Source organism: Myxine glutinosa, chromosome 1 (genome assembly GCF_964187855.1).
Source record: "Myxine glutinosa chromosome 1, kmMyxGlut1.1, whole genome shotgun sequence".
NCBI lineage: Eukaryota > Metazoa > Chordata > Myxini > Myxiniformes > Myxinidae > Myxine > Myxine glutinosa.
Genome location: NC_136261.1, coordinates 204127948 through 204141113, shown reverse-complemented (window position 1 = coordinate 204141113; position 13166 = coordinate 204127948). Strand labels below are relative to the sequence as shown.

The window sequence follows — 13166 nt, the reverse complement described above, 5'->3', positions numbered from 1 at the left end:
TGGCGGAAGTGCTGGACCGCCAGGTGGAGCCCGAGCAACTCGCGGTCGAAGGTGCTGTACCGGCGTTCGTACGGGCGAAGCTGCCGGCTGAAAAACGCCAGCGGTTGCCAAGCACCACGCACCCATTGCTCGTGCACCACGCCAACCGCGTAGTCCGACGCGTCGGTGGTGAGGGAGATCGGTGCATCGAGCGCCGGGTGCGCGAGCATGGTGGCGCTAGCCAAGGCGAGCTTCGCGCCCGCGAACGCCGCGTCTATCTGCTCGGTCCAAACAACGTCACCTTTGCCCGGCTTCCCCCAGAGGGCCTCGTGCAGGGGGCGCAGGAGCTGGGCGACGCGGGGCAGGAAACGGTGGTAAAAGTTTACCATGCCCAGGAACTCCTGGAGCCCCCTGATCGTGCGGGGGTGCGGAAACCCCTTGACCACCTCCACCTTTGCCGGTAAAGGGGTGGCCCCGTGCCTGGTGACGCGGTGCCCCAAAAAGTCGATTTCGGCGACGCCGAACCGGCACTTGGCGTGGTTGACGATCAGGCCATGCTGGCCCAGGCGTTCGAAGAGTGTGCGGAGGTGGCGGAGGTGCTCTTCGCTGGACGCGCTTGCGACGAGGATGTCGTCCAGGTAGACGTAAACACAATCCAAGTCGCGCAAGACGCTGTCCATCAACCGTTGGAACGCCTGAGCCGCATTCTTCAACCCGAAGGGCATCCGAAGAAACTTGAAGAGGCCGAATGGTGTAATGACGGCCGTCTTCGGTATGTCCTCTGGCCTGACGGGGACCTGGTGGTATCCGCGGATGAGGTCCACCTTAGAAAAGAAGGACATTTTCCCCAACCGGGCGGAAAAGTCCTGAATGTGAGGGACCGGGTAGCGGTCGGGAGTGGTGGCATCGTTGAGGCGGCGGTAGTCTCCGCACGGCCGCCATCCTCCGCCGGGCTTTGGCACGATGTGCAGTGGCGACGCCCAAGCGCTCGGAGCGCCGTACGATGCCCAGCCGCTCCAGCGTAGCGAACTCCGCCTTCGGCACTGCGAGCTTCGTCGGCTCGAGGCGGCGTGCTCGGGCATAGACCGGTGGCCCGACGGTGGGGATGTGATGTTCCACCCCGTGCTTGACGGCCACCGCCGAGAAGGTGGGCCGCGTGAGGGCTGGGAAGCTGGCGAGGAGGCGGGTGAACTCGTCCGCTGCTGGAAGCGTACAGACCAACCTCGCCGGGACCGAACCGCTCAGCAAGCCGCTTGGCGAGCCGCTCAGTGAGCCGCTCAGGGAGCTGCCCAACGAACTGCTCAGCGCGCAAGCAAGCGAGCTGAACGTTTCGGCCTGGACGAGGCGTCTGTGCTTCACGTCCACCAACAACCCATTTGCACATAGGAAGTCCGCACCGAGCAATGCCATGGGCACGCTGGTGGTTACGAACGTTCATTGAAAGCGTTGCCCTCCGAAACGCAGGGAGAGGCAGCGCTTCCCGAATGTGCGTATGGGTGTACCGTTGGCTGCAAGCAACGCGGGGCCCCGGCCCGCGGTTCGCTTGTCGGACGTGGAGGCGGGGATAATGCTCACCTGTGCGCCTGTGTCACAGAGGAAGCGACGCCCGGACAAGGTGTCCGTGACAAAAAGGAGGCTGCCGGAAAGGCCGACACTCAAAGCTGCTACCGAGCGTCGGCCCAGGCGTTTCCCGACTTGCCAAACGAGGACGGCGGGCAACAATTCCTAGCCTTGTGGCCAAACCTGGCGTGGAAACGGCACCAGGTTTGCGGCGAAGGCGGAGGCCGCGGCTTTCGCGGTGGTGGTGGGCGGGGCGTGGCAGCGGCCACGAGGTGTGCATCGGCATCAGCCTCGGGATCCACGAGGTGTGCAGCAGCGTCAGCCTCGGGATCCGCGACGGCCGCACCGACTCTCGCCCGCGTGTCACAAGTCGCGAAAAACTTGTCGGCCTGGACGGCCAGAGCGTGGGGTTCCTTTATTTTGGAACCGGCCAACGCGAGGCGTACCTGTGCTGGTAGCTGGCGTAGAAAGAGCGCCCAGAATAAAAAAAATCCGGGGATTTGTCACCCAGCAACGACAGCATGTCATCCATCCGGACCGATGGTCGTGTGTCGCCGAGTTCGGGAAGGTCCAGGAGGCGTTCGGCCCGTTCGCACTCTGTGAGGCCGAACGTGGCGATGAGACGCTTGAGCGCCTCATACCTGTGGCTGGCCGGTGGGTTCCGCAGGACGGACATGACTCGGGCGGCTGTGCCGGGCCCGAGGGCGGCGATGACGTGGTAATAACGCGTCTCATCCGCCGTTACGCCTCGAAGTTGGAACTGCGCCTCGGCCTGCACGAACCATACCTCGGCCTGAGCTTCCCAAAACTCAGGGAGCTTCACCACGACCGCGTTGTTTGACATTGGCACGTTCTGTTGGTCAGCGGTGGCCGAACCAGCATCGCGGTCACCAGTGAAGTGCGGTGCTATGCGCACGACTTGTTTGCCAAGAAGATAAGGAACAACGTGGGTCACCAAAAAGAGTCTTTATTCCAAAGCTCAACTATAGCACTGAGGTTCTCGGGGCTGCACGCCCCGTGTATATCCCGAGGCCACGCCTACCCCTAGGGCGTGGCCGACACCCTCTTGGTGCGCGGAATGATGTCACCGCGCCAGCGAGCCATCGTGTCCGCCACAATATAGATTATACATACTTCGACAAAATTTGATTTGAAGCTTGGCCTTTTTTTCCTCGATGTTTTTTTTTTTTTTGCTTGAAATAGCTTCATGAAGTTAGAATACACGAGTTATGTGGTATTTGTAAACCTAATTGTCTCTACTCCCAATCCACGGTATCGTACAAATCACAGAACTTAGCCAAACCTTGTCATTGTTTTGATTTTCTTCCAGACTTTTGCATTTCACCATCGTCATCCCATCAATAGCATCACCACTACCAATGTTTTTGCCACAATGTAGCGCACAGTCATAGACAATGACATTTTCAAGTTTGCTACGTTTTGGCTGCTTTCACCCGACTCAAAGGCATTCTCATGATCACCAACAGAACCTGACATTTTGTGCTGAGACCTCGCAAGCTTGAAACACAGCAAGTGTCCCTGACATCATAAATACATGCAAAAATTGTCTTTTGTATTTCTACGTTATTGAGTAACTGTAATGTTCATGTAACTGCGGCCCATCGACCAGAGGCTCATTTGCAGAACAACGGAGTTCCGTTATTGTGGGTGCCACTTGAAGATGTTGCCAGGATGGCAACCAGAAAGCAGAGAACATCCGTTTCATTGAATACCAGTTTGCCAAAGTGTTTATTACGAGGCATGAACCATCAAGCATGGGCATTTCAAACATACCTGATGGGCTCATTAAGCCACTTCATTTCTGGAGCGGTGATTTTGTTAATAAAGAACATATTGAGAACATATTGAGTATCAATCAGAATCAATCAGTATCACCTTCGCTGCAAACTTCCAGTTTGGTGAAAGGTTGTAACCACGAAGGTCCGCTGTTCAGTCGTAAGTTGAACCATCTTTCAATGACTCAGACTGTCTCTAAACCCATACACTGTAGGCCCATCTTAAATACCCATCTTACACAAAGGATGACGCAACCGACGATTACCAGACCAGCTTAACAATTTTACATAATCAACTTCGCAGTCGACAAGTAATGCGTCCATTTCAAACTGTCTTGCACCGATTAGCCAAACTTGTAAAAATGCGATTTGAACTTGTCATTTTCAATGAACATGTACTCGGTCATGTGTGGCAGCAATGATGCATGAAAGGCATCAATGGAAAGCTGAGGCTCTCCTCCTAATTAGTAAACCACATGTAAATTGTCAAACTAAATAACCTTTGCATATTAACCCCTTGAATTCGGATTACCTTTTTTTTGATATGCACTGTATAAGTACAGCACATGTATATGAAACGGTGGTAAAAGTTTGTATATGGACAGCAGCCTTCCCAGGCTCAAACCGCCGTACAGTTTTGGGTGAAAACTGTAAAATGTCTAATTGGGTCATGACCTTAAAAATAGGTCAAGGTGAAATAAAACTATATGAAACCTGCATACTTATATGAAACCTCCCGTTTCGCTGCGTTAAGTCAAACCACGTGGTTTGATCAAAGTGATAATCCTAACAAATCCCCATCCCAATTCGGCTTCGTCTCATGTATTATTCACAATGTATAAACAGCTCCGTTTCTCATTTCCAAATCCATTGGAATCTCAATCCGGAATGCCGGGTTTTTACGCACGGCGCGGTGCTCAGACGCACGGAGGAAATCACGTGATCTCGCCGAACACGCCCCCTCCTCCCGTTGTTCTTCACACAATAAATCCTATATTTCTCCCAAGATAAACAAAATAAATATATCACATCATGATTGTTTAATACCGGAGTATGGAAGGAGCTTCGAAGCTGCAATGGAGGCGTCGAACGATCGACCTTTTCGAGTGAAATTCGATATTCCGTGAATCGGCGCCGCTCAATAATAAAGGTGATCCTCGTGGAAAAGGAAATTGATTTTATTTTTTAGTTATCGCTTCTCGGCCTTTTGGCTAAGATCAAGTGTAGTAGGTGTAATGACGGCCGTCTTCGGTATGTCCTCTGGCCTGACGGGGACCTGGTGGTATCCGCGGATGAGGTCCACCTTAGAAAAGAAGGACATTTTCCCCAACCGGGCGGAAAAGTCCTGAATGTGAGGGACCGGGTAGCGGTCGGGAGTGGTGGCATCGTTGAGGCGGCGGTAGTCTCCGCACGGCCACCATCCTCCGCCGGGCTTCGGCACGATGTGCAGTGGCGACGCCCAAGCGCTCGGAGCGCCGTACGATGCCCAGCCGCTCCAGCGTAGCGAACTCCGCCTTCGGCACTGCGAGCTTCGTCGGCTCGAGGCGGCGTGCTCGGGCATAGACCGGTGGCCCGACGGTGGGGATGTGATGTTCCACCCCGTGCTTGACGGCCACCGCCGAGAAGGTGGGCCGCGTGAGGGCTGGGAAGCTGGCGAGGAGGCGGGTGAACTCGTCCGCTGCTGGAAGCGTACAGACCAACCTCGCCGGGACCGAACCGCTCAGCAAGCCGCTTGGCGAGCCGCTCAGTGAGCCGCTCAGGGAGCTGCCCAACGAACTGCTCAGCGCGCAAGCAAGCGAGCTGAACGTTTCGGCCTGGACGAGGCGTCTGTGCTTCACGTCCACCAACAACCCATTTGCACATAGGAAGTCCGCACCGAGCAATGCCATGGGCACGCTGGTGGTTACGAACGTTCATTGAAAGCGTTGCCCTCCGAAACGCAGGGAGAGGCAGCGCTTCCCGAATGTGCGTATGGGTGTACCGTTGGCTGCAAGCAACGCGGGGCCCCGGCCCGCGGTTCGCTTGTCGGACGTGGAGGCGGGGATAATGCTCACCTGTGCGCCTGTGTCACAGAGGAAGCGACGCCCGGACAAGGTGTCCGTGACAAAAAGGAGGCTGCCGGAAAGGCCGACACTCAAAGCTGCTACCGAGCGTCGGCCCAGGCGTTTCCCGACTTGCCAAACGAGGACGGCGGGCAACAATTCCTAGCCTTGTGGCCAAACCTGGCGTGGAAACGGCACCAGGTTTGCGGCGAAGGCGGAGGCCGCGGCTTTCGCGGTGGTGGTGGGCGGGGCGTGGCAGCGGCCACGAGGTGTGCATCGGCATCAGCCTCGGGATCCACGAGGTGTGCAGCAGCGTCAGCCTCGGGATCCGCGACGGCCGCACCGACTCTCGCCCGCGTGTCACAAGTCGCGAAAAACTTGTCGGCCTGGACAGCCAGAGCGTGGGGTTCCTTTATTTTGGAACCGGCCAACGCGAGGCGTACCTGTGCTGGTAGCTGGCGTAGAAAGAGCGCCCAGAATAAAAAAAATCGGGGCTTTGTCACCCAGCAACGACAGCATGTCATCCATCCGGACCGATGGTCGTGTGTCGCCGAGTTCGGGAAGGTCCAGGAGGCGTTCGGCCCGTTCGCACTCTGTGAGGCCGAACGTGGCGATGAGACGCTTGAGCGCCTCATACCTGTGGCTGGCCGGTGGGTTCCGCAGGACGGACATGACTCGGGCGGCTGTGCCGGGCCCGAGGGCGGCGATGACGTAGTAATAACGCGTCTCATCCGCCGTTACGCCTCGAAGTTGGAACTGCGCCTCGGCCTGCACGAACCATACCTCGGCCTGAGCTTCCCAAAACTCAGGGAGCTTCACCACGACCGCGTTGTTTGACATTGGCACGTTCTGTTGGTCAGCGGTGGCCGAACCAGCATCGCGGTCACCAGTGAAGTGCGGTGCTATGCGCATGACTTGTTTGCCAAGAAGATAAGGAACAACGTGGGTCACCAAAAAGAGTCTTTATTCCAAAGCTCAACTATAGCACTGAGGTTCTCGGGGCTGCACGCCCCGTGTATATCCCGAGGCCACGCCTACCCCTAGGGCGTGGCCGACACCCTCTTGGTGCGCGGAATGATGTCACCGCGCCAGCGAGCCATCGTGTCCGCCACAATATAGATTATACATACTTCGACAAAATTTGATTTGAAGCTTGGCCTTTTTTTCCTCGATGTTTTTTTTTTTTTTGCTTGAAATAGCTTCATGAAGTTAGAATACACGAGTTATGTGGTATTTGTAAACCTAATTGTCTCTACTCCCAATCCACGGTATCGTACAAATCACAGAACTTAGCCAAACCTTGTCATTGTTTTGATTTTCTTCCAGACTTTTGCATTTCACCATCGTCATCCCATCAATAGCATCACCACTACCAATGTTTTTGCCACAATGTAGCGCACAGTCATAGACAATGACATTTTCAAGTTTGCTACGTTTTGGCTGCTTTCACCCGACTCAAAGGCATTCTCATGATCACCAACAGAACCTGACATTTTGTGCTGAGACCTCGCAAGCTTGAAACACAGCAAGTGTCCCTGACATCATAAATACATGCAAAAATTGTCTTTTGTATTTCTACGTTATTGAGTAACTGTAATGTTCATGTAACTGCGGCCCATCGACCAGAGGCTCATTTGCAGAACAACGGAGTTCCGTTATTGTGGGTGCCACTTGAAGATGTTGCCAGGATGGCAACCAGAAAGCAGAGAACATCCGTTTCATTGAATACCAGTTTGCCAAAGTGTTTATTACGAGGCATGAACCATCAAGCATGGGCATTTCAAACATACCTGATGGGCTCATTAAGCCACTTCATTTCTGGAGCGGTGATTTTGTTAATAAAGAACATATTGAGAACATATTGAGTATCAATCAGTATCAATCAGTATCACCTTCGCTGCAAACTTCCAGTTTGGTGAAAGGTTGTAACCACGAAGGTCCGCTGTTCAGTCGTAAGTTGAACCATCTTTCAATGACTCAGACTGTCTCTAAACCCATACACTGTAGGCCCATCTTAAATACCCATCTTACACAAAGGATGACGCAACCGACGATTACCAGACCAGCTTAACAATTTTACATAATCAACTTGGCAGTCGACAAGTAATGCGTCCATTTCAAACTGTCTTGCACCGATTAGCCAAACTTGTAAAAATGCGATTTGAACTTGTCATTTTCAATGAACATGTACTCGGTCATGTGTGGCAGCAATGATGCATGAAAGGCATCAATGAAAAGCTGAGGCTCTCCTCCTAATTAGTAAACCACATGTAAATTGTCAAACTAAATAACCTTTGCATATTAACCCCTTGAATTCGGATTACCTTTTTTTTGATATGCACTGTATAAGTACAGCACATGTATATGAAACGGTGGTAAAAGTTTGTATATGGACAGCAGCCTTCCCAGGCTCAAACCGCCGTACAGTTTTGGGTGAAAACTGTAAAATGTCTAATTGGGTCATGACCTTAAAAATAGGTCAAGGTGAAATAAAACTATATGAAACCTGCATACTTATATGAAACCTCCCGTTTCGCTGCGTTAAGTCAAACCACGTGGTTTGATCAAAGTGATAATCCTAACAAATCCCCATCCCAATTCGGCTTCGTCTCATGTATTATTCACAATGTATAAACAGCTCCGTTTCTCATTTCCAAATCCATTGGAATCTCAATCCGGAATGCCGGGTTTTTACGCACGGCGCGGTGCTCAGACGCACGGAGGAAATCACGTGATCTCGCCGAACACGCCCCCTCCTCCCGTTGTTCTTCACACAATAAATCCTATATTTCTTCCAAGATAAACAAAATAAATATATCACATCATGATTGTTTAATACCGGAGTATGGAAGGAGCTTCGAAGCTGCAATGGAGGCGTCGAACGATCGACCTTTTCGAGTGAAATTCGATATTCCGTGAATCGGCGCCGCTCAATAATAAAGGTGATCCTCGTGGAAAAGGAAATTGATTTTATTTTTTAGTTATCGCTTCTCGGCCTTTTGGCTAAGATCAAGTGTAGTAGGTGTAATGACGGCCGTCTTCGGTATGTCCTCTGGCCTGACGGGGACCTGGTGGTATCCGCGGATGAGGTCCACCTTAGAAAAGAAGGACATTTTCCCCAACCGGGCGGAAAAGTCCTGAATGTGAGGGACCGGGTAGCGGTCGGGAGTGGTGGCATCGTTGAGGCGGCGGTAGTCTCCGCACGGCCACCATCCTCCGCCGGGCTTCGGCACGATGTGCAGTGGCGACGCCCAAGCGCTCGGAGCGCCGTACGATGCCCAGCCGCTCCAGCGTAGCGAACTCCGCCTTCGGCACTGCGAGCTTCGTCGGCTCGAGGCGGCGTGCTCGGGCATAGACCGGTGGCCCGACGGTGGGGATGTGATGTTCCACCCCGTGCTTGACGGCCACCGCCGAGAAGGTGGGCCGCGTGAGGGCTGGGAAGCTGGCGAGGAGGCGGGTGAACTCGTCCGCTGCTGGAAGCGTACAGACCAACCTCGCCGGGACCGAACCGCTCAGCAAGCCGCTTGGCGAGCCGCTCAGTGAGCCGCTCAGGGAGCTGCCCAACGAACTGCTCAGCGCGCAAGCAAGCGAGCTGAACGTTTCGGCCTGGACGAGGCGCCTGTGCTTCACGTCCACCAACAACCCATTTGCACATAGGAAGTCCGCACCGAGCAATGCCATGGGCACGCTGGTGGTTACGAACGTTCATTGAAAGCGTTGCCCTCCGAAACGCAGGGAGAGGCAGCGCTTCCCGAATGTGCGTATGGGTGTACCGTTGGCTGCAAGCAACGCGGGGCCCCGGCCCACGGTTCGCTTGTCGGACGTGGAGGCGGGGATAATGCTCACCTGTGCGCCTGTGTCACAGAGGAAGCGACGCCTGGACAAGGTGTCCGTGACAAAAAGGAGGCTGCCGGAAAGGCCGACACTCAAAGCTGCTACCGAGCGTCGGCCCAGGCGTTTCCCGACTTGCCAAACGAGGACGGCGGGCAACAATTCCTAGCCTTGTGGCCAAACCTGGCGTGGAAACGGCACCAGGTTTGCGGCGAAGGCGGAGGCCGCGGCTTTCGCGGTGGTGGTGGGCGGGGCGTGGCAGCGGCCACGAGGTGTGCATCGGCATCAGCCTCGGGATCCACGAGGTGTGCAGCAGCGTCAGCCTCGGGATCCGCGACGGCCGCACCGACTCTCGCCCGCGTGTCACAAGTCGCGAAAAACTTGTCGGCCTGGACGGCCAGAGCGTGGGGTTCCTTTATTTTGGAACCGGCCAACGCGAGGCGTACCTGTGCTGGTAGCTGGCGTAGAAAGAGCGCCCAGAATAAAAAAAATCCGGGGCTTTGTCACCCAGCAACGACAGCATGTCATCCATCCGGACCGATGGTCGTGTGTCGCCGAGTTCGGGAAGGTCCAGGAGGCGTTCGGCCCGTTCGCACTCTGTGAGGCCGAACGTGGCGATGAGACGCTTGAGCGCCTCATACCTGTGGCTGGCCGGTGGGTTCCGCAGGACGGACATGACTCGGGCGGCTGTGCCGGGCCCGAGGGCGGCGATGACGTGGTAATAACGCGTCTCATCCGCCGTTACGCCTCGAAGTTGGAACTGCGCCTCGGCCTGCACGAACCATACCTCGGCCTGAGCTTCCCAAAACTCAGGGAGCTTCACCACGACCGCGTTGTTTGACATTGGCACGTTCTGTTGGTCAGCGGTGGCCGAACCAGCATCGCGGTCACCAGTGAAGTGCGGTGCTATGCGCACGACTTGTTTGCCAAGAAGATAAGGAACAACGTGGGTCACCAAAAAGAGTCTTTATTCCAAAGCTCAACTATAGCACTGAGGTTCTCGGGGCTGCACGCCCCGTGTATATCCCGAGGCCACGCCTACCCCTAGGGCGTGGCCGACACCCTCTTGGTGCGCGGAATGATGTCACCGCGCCAGCGAGCCATCGTGTCCGCCACAATATAGATTATACATACTTCGACTAAATTTGATTTGAAGCTTGGCCTTTTTTTCCTCGATTTTTTTTTTTTTTTGCTTGAAATAGCTTCATGAAGTTAGAATACACGAGTTATGTGGTATTTGTAAACCTAATTGTCTCTACTCCCAATCCACGGTATCGTACAAATCACAGAACTTAGCCAAACCTTGTCATTGTTTTGATTTTCTTCCAGACTTTTGCATTTCACCATCGTCATCCCATCAATAGCATCACCACTACCAATGTTTTTGCCACAATGTAGCGCACAGTCATAGACAATGACATTTTCAAGTTTGCTACGTTTTGGCTGCTTTCACCCGACTCAAAGGCATTCTCATGATCACCAACAGAACCTGACATTTTGTGCTGAGACCTCGCAAGCTTGAAACACAGCAAGTGTCCCTGACATCATAAATACATGCAAAAATTGTCTTTTGTATTTCTACGTTATTGAGTAACTGTAATGTTCATGTAACTGCGGCCCATCGACCAGAGGCTCATTTGCAGAACAACGGAGTTCCGTTATTGTGGGTGCCACTTGAAGATGTTGCCAGGATGGCAACCAGAAAGCAGAGAACATCCGTTTCATTGAATACCAGTTTGCCAAAGTGTTTATTACGAGGCATGAACCATTAAGCATGGGCATTTCAAACATACCTGATGGGCTCATTAAGCCACTTCATTTCTGGAGCGGTGATTTTGTTAATAAAGAACATATTGAGAACATATTGAGTATCAATCAGTATCAATCAGTATCACCTTCGCTGCAAACTTCCAGTTTGGTGAAAGGTTGTAACCACGAAGGTCCGCTGTTCAGTCGTAAGTTGAACCATCTTTCAATGACTCAGACTGTCTCTAAACCCATACACTGTAGGCCCATCTTAAATACCCATCTTACACAAAGGATGACGCAACCGACGATTACCAGACGAGCTTAACAATTTTACATAATCAACTTGGCAGTCGACAAGTAATGCGTCCATTTCAAACTGTCTTGCACCGATTAGCCAAACTTGTAAAAATGCGATTTGAACTTGTCATTTTCAATGAACATGTACTCGGTCATGTGTGGCAGCAATGATGCATGAAAGGCATCACTGAAAAGCTGAGGCTCTCCTCCTAATTAGTAAACCACATGTAAATTGTCAAACTAAATAACCTTTGCATATTAACCCCTTGAATTCGGATTACCTTTTTTTTGATATGCACTGTATAAGTACAGCACATGTATATGAAACGGTGGTAAAAGTTTGTATATGGACAGCAGCCTTCCCAGGCTCAAACCGCCGTACAGTTTTGGGTGAAAACTGTAAAATGTCTAATTGGGTCATGACCTTAAAAATAGGTCAAGGTGAAATAAAACTATATGAAACCTGCATACTTATATGAAACCTCCCGTTTCGCTGCGTTAAGTCAAACCACGTGGTTTGATCAAAGTGATAATCCTAACAAATCCCCATCCCAATTCGGCTTCGTCTCATGTATTATTCACAATGTATAAACAGCTCCGTTTCTCATTTCCAAATCCATTGGAATCTCAATCCGGAATGCCGGGTTTTTACGCACGGCGCGGTGCTCAGACGCACGGAGGAAATCACGTGATCTCGCCGAACACGCCCCCTCCTCCCGTTGTTCTTTACACAATAAATCCTATATTTCTCCCAAGATAAACAAAATAAATATATCACATCATGATTGTTTAATACCGGAGTATGGAAGGAGCTTCGAAGCTGCAATGGAGGCGTCGAACGATCGACCTTTTCGAGTGAAATTCGATATTCCGTGAATCGGCGCCGCTCAATAATAAAGGTGATCCTCGTGGAAAAGGAAATTTATTTTATTTTTTAGTTATCGCTTCTCGGCCTTTTGGCTAAGATCAAGTGTAGTATCTGTTCTTATCGGTTTAATAGCTGATATGTCTCGCAATGCGAGACTAGTCTATTAAATGGATTTTTGTTATTGGGAGTTGGATCAGGGGCTTGCTCCGTCCGCTCCACGCATCGACCCGGTATTGCAGTACCTCCGGGAGTGGTGCACCCCCTTTGGGGGAACTTGTTAAACAAAGAAAAGAATCGTCAAAGGTAGTGTTTGTTAAAGATTTTGTTACGAGAAAAATGTCGAAACATCGAAACCATCGATTGAACTGGGTGATGTGGAGTGGTTTGTTTTTGGGTTTGATATGTCACGCTTAATTACCACGCACATATATATATGTAAATACCAGCAGAAGTACCCGGGATTGCCGGGCGGGGGAGGGAGGGCAAGGGGTAAAGGGAGGGGGGACGGGAGAAGAAGGGGGAGGAGAGGGGGGTAGGGGGAAAAGGGAGGGTGAGGGGAGAAGGGGAGGGGTAGGGGGGAGGGCGAAGGGAGGGGAGGGCCAGTCAACAATGACGTTGCAGTTCTCATGGTTGGAGAGCAGCACAACAATCGCGACATCGTCCTGCATCTCCGCAACAGCACGGAGCGGATTTTGGAGACTCACCGATCCTGTGACGCTCTCCAATACCGGCGTTGCCGGGCGGGGGAAGGGAGACCCGTAAATTACACACATTACAACATTACACACACACAAACTGTGTTTTATGTTCAATGGTCTGGCGGCGGGAATGGAACATCACGTGATCGCTCTGAGCGAATCAGCGCGCTGCTCTGCCACCGCTCAGATTCCGTGTATAATATTCCTCGCTGAAATGCGCTGAGGTAAATATGAATAAAAAATATGGATCTCGTCAAATATTTTTAGGTCGGCCATGTCCTTCCCAGGCTCAATGGCCATGTCTGTGCCAAATATCAAGTACGTGAGCCTCTCCATTTAGGAGTCT

General features: G+C 52.4%; 1 non-coding gene across 1 annotated transcript; it reads left to right on the top strand.

Moving 5' to 3' along the window:
- The first annotated feature begins 12194 nt into the window (after nucleotides 1–12194).
- On the top strand, nucleotides 12195–12386 carry LOC144889924 (U2 spliceosomal RNA). The gene has a single exon (XR_013622143.1). It is a non-coding gene; the product is annotated as a U2 spliceosomal RNA (small nuclear RNA).
- Nucleotides 12387–13166: the final 780 nt, after the last annotated feature.